The sequence below is a fragment of the Notechis scutatus genome, unplaced genomic scaffold (assembly GCF_049901735.1).
Source record: "Notechis scutatus isolate UNSWTSFEM ecotype Mainland unplaced genomic scaffold, rNotScu1.2 NSCUSCF23, whole genome shotgun sequence".
Lineage (NCBI taxonomy): Eukaryota > Metazoa > Chordata > Lepidosauria > Squamata > Elapidae > Notechis > Notechis scutatus.
In genome coordinates this window covers 302080-310489 of record NW_028263148.1, presented here as the reverse complement: position 1 = coordinate 310489, position 8410 = coordinate 302080, and the positions used below count along the sequence as shown (strand labels likewise).

Genomic DNA, 8410 nt, shown 5'->3' with positions numbered 1-8410 from the left:
CTGTTTCTGAGTTCATAAGAATGCATCTGATAGAAAAATCCTTTGAGGAGAACACAAAACTTGAACAAGGGAAAATTTGGGTTATTACTACAATGTGGGACATCACCTTTGACTTAGTTAATAGTTTTCTGACTTTCCAACACACCAATGGCTATTTTTCCTTCTGCATCCAGACCAAAAAGAAGACAACATGTGATGATTTTACTTTCTTCTCCTATTCTGTCAGGATGTTTGCCCATCAAACATTTATGTGTTCACATTCAAAGCATGCCTTGTCGGTGAATGGCTGGATCAGTTGCAAAGAGAGAGAACACCTGAGGCCTTTGCCCCAGAACCATGTGGAAAAGATACTTTGCCTTGACAGCTACCGCCTCTACAACAACATCTGGGCTGTGGCACGTGCCTTAAACACTGCCTATGCCTCCAGATCCAGCTGGAGGAGGAAGAAAAGTGGGAAGGAGTCAGGAATTCAGAGGCTGCAGCCTTGGCAGGTATTTCCTTCTCATCTCTTTATTTTCTTTTCTTTTTTTCTTTCTTCCTCTCTTTCTCTCTCCCTCTCTCCTTTCTTTCTTTCCCTCCCTCTCTCCCTTCTTTCCTCCAAAACCTCTGGAGCCACACTCCCACTCCCTGTCGGTTGTTCCTCCTCTCCCTCAGAGTCAGATTCTAACAGAGGCATGACACATTCTGTCTTGTTGACCCATCCTCTACCTTTCTTGTGAGGAGAATGAGGTGTTTTAGGTTTCCAATTTTCATACTTTGGCCACCAAATGATAAGAAAGAACTCATTGGAAAATACTCTGATGTTGAGAAAGATGGAAGGTAAAAGGAGCAGAGGACAGCAGAGGATGGTAGAAGGTTAGATAGTATCACAGATGCAATGAATTTGGGCAAACTCTGGGAGACAGTGGATGGCAGGGGTGCTATGATCCATCAGATCACAAAGAGTTGGACACAAGTTAAAGACTGAACAACAAAAATTTTCATAATTTTTAGTGACATGGTAGTTAGACTGCTGTACTGCAGGCTACTTCTACTGACTGCCAGCAGTTTGGCAGTTCGATTCTCACCAGTTCAAGGTTGATTCAGCCTTCCATCCTTCCGAGGTGGGTAAAATGAGGACCCAGATGGTTGGGGGCAATCTGCTGACTCTGTAAATCACTTAGAATGGGCTGTAAAGCACTGCGAAGTGTTTTATAAGTCTAAGTGCTATTGCTATAAGACCATCCTATAGCTTGGAAATGCACAAAATCTATACCTTTTGTCTAATCAATGAAGCAAGTATTAATTCCTTTTGGTTTTCACTTATCCAGCATGCATCAGCAATAATCTTCCTAAAATCAGTAGTGGATACGAGTTACTTTGGTAATACAGCCAAAATTGTTACGATGCTTTGCACAGTGTGTAGATTCTCCTTCCTATACTGTTGACATGTAAACTAAGCTCTGTTGTTGCCCTTCTGTTGCTTCTCCTAAGGTACATACAGCCTAAAATTTAACCTAGAGAAAAGAGCAGATAAAAGAAGAGAAAGCACCACTGAAAAAGCAACTTTGGGGTAAAAGAAGTGAGTTATACGGAAGTCATCTGTAATTATACCAGTTGGGTGATTGCAGATTCTGAGATAAACCATTTTTAGTTTCTTTTCCTTAAATAAATGATCCCTAGACTACATTCAGTAACATCTTATTTTATATGTTTAGCCCATGCACTCTTCCAGATGTGTGGAAAGCTGTTGCCCTGGATGAGTCAAACTGATTCCAGAAGGACAATCAGTTTGCTGCTATGAATGTGTTCCCTGTGCAGATGGAACTATCTCCATTCAGGAAGGTGAGTATTCTAGAAAGAGAGACAATCAATTCTCATCAGCCTCTGCACATTCTCGTGTCTGTGCCCAATGGAGTCTTTGTCACTGGAGTTATGGCTGAAGGGGTTTTTGAGTAAGACACAATGGGTACATGGAGTTCAAATCACCACAGGGAAACCTTGCACAAAGTTAGTGGTTGCGTCCAATCAAAATTCTGCAACCAAAGCAATATAGATGACAATTCTCCATAATACAAAATCACTGCAGAGTTTTTAAAAAAATCTTATATCCTATTTTGTTTGCTCTCTTCATGGCTCCACTATATATTGTCTTCACTAATAAACCCTTTCACCTCTCATGTTATCAGCCCCTAAATTATGACTGAACCAGTGGTGGGCTGCTTACGGTTCAGACCGGTTCTAGTGAACTGGTAGTTGCGGTGAGCAGTTGGCCCCGCTCACCCACTCCTGCCTTTTCCTGTCGTATATTTCCCTGTTTTGTAGCTCAGCTGATTCACACCTCAGCTGTTTTACTCACCAGGGCTGACATAGAAGGTAAGTTTTTAAGCTTAAAATGGGTGGTTTTGAAGGCTGTGCGCACACAAAGCATGCATTCACTGAACCAGTTGTTAAACCAGTTTCAGCCCACCATTGGATTGAACATATATGAATAACCCTGACTGTTCTTTGGAAGGACAGATATTGAAATGGACACTCAAATATTTTGGCTGCCAAATGAGAAAAGAGGACTCATTGGCAAAGACCCTCATGTTGAGAAAGAATGAGGGCAAAAGGAGAAAGAGATGGCAGAGGATGAGATGGTTAGATAGTGCCATTGATGCAACAAAGATGAATTTGAGTAAACTCTGGGAGACAGTGGAAGATACAAGGTGGCTGGCATGCTATGATCTATGGGGTCGTGAAGAGTCAGACCCAACTTAAGTGAGTGAACAACAGTATGTGAACTGTTGGAAATCAATCTATATTTCTGGCGAAAAAGCACCCAAATGAATGAACCAATGGGTGAGTCAGTGAATGTAAAATGACGAATGATTTGGTGTTATTTGTTTTGCAGATGCAGAGCAGTGCATCAAGTGCCCCAACGATCATCACCCAAATGAAGATCAAGATCAATGTATCTCTAAGACTACAATCTTCTTCCATTACAGAGAAACTTTGGGCAGTATTGTGGTTTCCTTTGCTTTATTCTTATCGTTAATCACTGGTTCATCTTAGGAATGTTTATTAAATACCTGGAGACCCAAATAGTCAAAGCCAATAACCGGGACGTTTCTTATATCATCCTCACTTTCCTCCTGCTTTCCTTCTTGTCCACTTTTCTCTTCATTGGACGGCCAAGCAAAGCCACTTGCCTCCTCCGACAAACAGCCTTCATCTTCTCAGTGGCTGTCTCTTCCATCCTGGCCAAAACGATCATGGTGGTGCTGGCTTTCCTGGCCACAAAGCCGGGGAAGAGAATGAACAGATGGCTTGGGAAGAATTTTGCCAACTCCATTATCCTTTCTTGCTCTGCTGTCCAGATCATCATTTGCTCCATCTGTCTCAGTGTCTCTCCACCTTTTCCTGACTCCGACATGATCTCCCAACCCAGAGAGATCACCCTGCAATGCAATGAAGGCTCTGTCGCCATGTTTTATGTTGCTCTGGGGTACATGGGCTTCCTGGCCGCCATCTGCTTCACGGTGGCTTTCCTGGCCAGGAATCTGCCTGGGGCCTTCAATGAAGCCAAGCTGATCACTTTCAGCATGCTGGTCTTCTGCAGCGTTTGGGTGTCCTTTGTGCCAGCCTATCAGAGCACCAAGGGGAAGTCCATGGTGGCTGTGCAAGTCTTCTCCATCTTAGCCTCCAGTGCTGGTCTGCTGGTCTGCATCTTCTTCCCCAAGTGCTACATTATCATGCTAAGGCCTGATCTGAATACAAAAGATCACCTGACCACAAAAAGGAAAAATGGCACCTAAGTCTGAAATATTTACTCTGAAGAAGAAATACTCCTTCGAACTGACATATTAGATGCTGCTAAAATAAACAATTCCCTTTTGTTTTCATTATAGACCTCTAGAGAAGAAGTCATCACTTATGCTGAGCTGGCTAACAACTGTTTATTTCCTCTTACTGTTTACATTGAATTTTCATCTATAACATTTGAATCCATTGTCCTGCCCTTTGGCATAACAATGAAAATTATTAGTGAACTGTAACAACCCATGAAATATTTGAAGACAGTTACTACATTTGCTTTCAACTGTCTTTGTTTCAGGCTACATAAACCCAGTTTCTTTAACTGTTTCCTCTGGTCGTTGGTTTTGAGGCCTTCAGCCTCTTGCTTATCCTTTTCTGAACATGTAATTGTCCTTTCTGTGCTGTGGTGCAACTTTCTCAGGACTGGGGTGTGAAAATGCTGAATTAAGGCTTACCCAAAGAAACAGATTGGCTGGACAAAAACTAGTTGATGGTGAAAAAGACCTACATTAGAAATGGCATCCAGGTGTAACCAAAGGATAAGGCAAGATGCTGGCTAGGGAGAAGAAAGCAAAAATAAAGCAAAGATATTTTTTTTTAAGGAAGAAGTTAACATGACAAAGCTCAGTCATTGAGTTTAACAAGTGTGTGGATTACATAGAGCCATTCAAACAATGAAGGAACTGCAAGCAGCTCTGCAAACAAATGTATATTTGGTTGCTAACTGGATATCCTTATGTATGAGAAAGATAAGTTTTTCTTCCTCAGTGCTGTAACAATAAAAACTAGTTTAATTTGAATGAAGAATATACTGTGTGTGTATCTGAATTTGTTCCAGTTCCTTTTCTAGTGTCAGTTCTTCCGCCTGGACATTTTTCCTGATATTTAAATCAAATTGTGATAACAACTGTTAGGGATAACATTGTTTACCCTAACTGTTTTGGGTAAAAATAATAAATATGGTATCATGGTTTGTTGGTTAAAGTGTGTGTAACTTTAACTGCAAGAATGTAATTAAGGGTGTAGTTGTAAAAGCACTATATAAGAAGCGAGGCAATTGCAGCTCGCTCTCTCTGGCTTATTGATCCCTAATTACTGGATGGATTGATGACTGCGTTCTTGCTGGAAACGGGGAGAGAAAAAGGAGTGTTGATTTTTCTCAACGGTGAGAAGATAAAGACTGATTTATTGTAAGTATACTGACATTGGCTATTCAACACGGACTTTGCAAATAGAGTATCCCCGACAAGACTTGACTGAAATTGATATATGACTAATGGACCGTTTATTTTGACTATGCTATAATTCTTAAATGGAATAAACTATATTTTTGATAGCACAAGCGTATCTGTATTTTTACTGCGTGTTAACTAGAAAACTTATCTCACACATTTACCTGTCTGCCTATCTGACTTCGCTGCACATTCTGTTTAGTTTGTTTTCCTTAACACCCGTTGGGGAATCCAGGCTTAACACTGGTTATGGGCCCAGAGACTGCAAAGTCAGTTTAACTAGGATAAAAACAGGTTTATGTACAAAGTGAGAGTTTGTGTTGTTACACGTTACAGTAAACAGACAGCTGTGTTTTATCAATTATAGTTTTATATCCATATAGTGAAACATGGCACAAGTCAGTCTACAAAGTTTGTCCCTTATATCCAAACTGGATGGAACAAACTATGTTTCATGGTCTATGAAATGTAGTCTACTTCTACGAAGAGAAGGTCTGTGGAACATAATAGAAAACCCACCAAACGTAGAAGAATGGGATCCTGAAGATGAGGAAGATAGTCAAAAGATAGAAGACTTTAAACAGAAAAATGAACAAGCTCTTTGCATCATAGGACTAACACTATCTGATCAGCAACTTGTTCATATACGCGGAGTGCAAACAGCAGTTGGGTGTTGGCAAAAACTGAGGAGGATTTATGTCCGAGATAACGTTGGTGCTCACATAAATCTAACACGGAAGCTTTTCTGCACGTATCTCCAAAAGAATGGTGATATGCTGAGTCATCTGAATACTATGAAAAGCATTTTTCAAGAACTACATGAGAAGGAGTTAATTTTCTCTGACCTACACCAGGTCTACATAATTCTATCTTCATTAGACGAAAGTTTTGATGACTATGTAACTTCCCTTGAAATAATGCCTAAAGAAAGCCTAACTTTAACTGATATCACTGGCAGATTGATTGAAGAGGCCAGAAGAAGGCTTGAAAGAGATCAGTTAAAGAGGGAGCAACCACAAAAGGAAAATAATGAATCTCCTACTGCATACGCAATTAAAAAGTGTTTTAATTGTGGAGGGAGAGGACATTTTGCAAGATTTTGTAAGAAACCAAAGCGCCAGAAAGCAAGCCAGAATGCTGGAAGCCATCAAAGAAGAAATAAGAATTTTGAGTTAGCCATGTATAGTAATGAAGTTGTAAAAAATAATTTATGGGTGGTTGACAGTGGTGCATCCCACTGTATTACAAATGATAACAAAAAAATTGTAAAAATGTCCATGAGTTCACAGCATATCTCATTGGCAAACGGATGGAAAATGAAGGCAAAAGGTGAAGGTATTGCTCATTGTTCTAGTATAAAGGAGAACATAAAAATGTTATATGTACCTCAACTTAAATTTAATTTGCTTTCAGTTAGAATGTTGGTTAGATTAGGATACATAATTATCTTTAAGGGAGATACTTGTTTAATTGAAAAAGAAGGTAAGAAAATTACTGCATCTTTAAGAGGTGACTTATAGGTGTTAAATGATAATGGTTTAGAGGTGGCTAACACAGTTTATGATAATAAGAAACCTCATAATGAATGTATTCACTTGTTACACCGCATTGCTAGGTCATTTAAATTTTAAAATGATTAAGAGAACTGTTCAACTATCTAAAGGAATAAATTTGAAACCTTATAATAAGTATTTGCAATGTTCTGCTTGTAATCAAAACAAAAGCAAAGTTATACCGGCAAATAGAGTTGATGGATTTACTACCAAAGAGCCTTTAGAGGTAGTATTTGCCGATATAATAGGTCCTAAAAAGCCAAGTGTAGGTGGTGCTAGATACATATTAAGCATAATGGACCACTATTCTAGGTATGGTTTCTGTTTTTTAATGAAGAGAAAAACTGAAACGTATACAAATTTCTTTAATTGGTTAAAATTTGCAGAGAGGAAAACTAAAAAGAAATTAGTAACTCTTATAACAGATAATGGTGCGGAATTTACAAATAATAAATTCCAGAGTAGACTTAGAATGGCAGGTATTCAACATAAAAAGTCTGCACCATATAGGCCTCAACATAATGCATTTATAGAGAGATGAGGCCAAACACTGCAATCAATGGGAAGGACAATGTTATCTGATTCTAGATTACCTGACAATTTGTGGGGAGAAGCTATAATGTGTGGTAATCACATATTAAACAATGTTGTTAATTCAACAACAGGTGAATTACCATTCACACTGTGGCATGGTAGGAAACCTGATTTGAGTTATATTTACACATTTGGTGCACCAGCATGGGTATATATCCCTACACAACTCAGGCACAAAGGACAACATAGAGCTAAAAGATTAATTTTTGTTGGATATCAAGCAAACCATAGATCTTATAGATTCTGGGAACCAGGTACATCTAAAGTATACTGCAGTGCTAGTACACAATTCCTAGAACATATAGGATGGAATAGATTAGAGCAAGATTCAGATAATGATGTTATTATAGAACCCTATAAGAGGCAGAAAGAAAAGACTAGTTATAAGAAAAGTCCAATTAAAGAAGAAGTCCATGAAGAACAAATAGAACCAGATCAAGAGGAAATAATTGATCAAGAAGAGATAGATAGTCAAGAATAGGAAATAAAGGAAAGTCCACCTGTAAGTCCTGTTATACCTAGACGCACAACGCGTATAACTAGACCACCTGAAAGATATCAGGCGAGTATTGTTTGCCAAGTAAATAAAGTTCCTACTAGCATAGATGAACTTGATGTATCCTGCTAAGGATCAGGAGAATTGGCAAAAGGCAATGGAAAAAGAGTTAAATTCATTAAAGGAAATGAAGGTTTATGAAGAAACCAAATTACCTCCAGAAGAAAAATCCATTGGGTGCAAATGGATATTCAAAGTAAAGACTGGAAATAATGGGAAAGTAACTTATAAAGCTAGATTAGTAGCACAAGGATTTAACCAAAATGTATTTGATTATGATGAGGTATTTGCACCAAATCTTAAGGCTACAACTTTAAGAGCAGCTCTAGTATGGGCAGCTAAGAATAATTATATAATTAACCATTTAGACGTAGAAACTGCATATCTGCATGCACCATTGCAGCATACAATATATTTGAAAAAACCAGTTAGTATAAATGATAATAAAGTAAATAGCAATGATTGTTGGAAACTCAAGAAAAGTTTATATGGATTGAAACAATCTAGCTATGAATGGAACCAATATATTGTGAAAGAATTAAACAATATAGGGTTTAAATCTGGTTTAGCAGATCCATGTATGTTTAAAAGAGAAAATAATGGAACGGTGTCATTATTGTTATTATTTACAGATGATATTGCTTTGATTACTAAGACCAATAATGAAGCTACTGAGATTATTTCATTATTAGCCA

General features: G+C 38.4%; 1 long non-coding RNA gene across 1 annotated transcript; it reads left to right on the top strand.

The window, feature by feature from the left end:
- Positions 1-431: 431 nt before the first annotated feature.
- On the top strand, positions 432-3082 carry LOC113427243 (uncharacterized). Its single transcript, XR_015746268.1, has 3 exons — positions 432-491; positions 1715-1824; positions 2876-3082. It is a non-coding gene; the product is annotated as an uncharacterized LOC113427243 (long non-coding RNA).
- The last annotated feature ends 5328 nt before the right edge of the window (positions 3083-8410 follow it).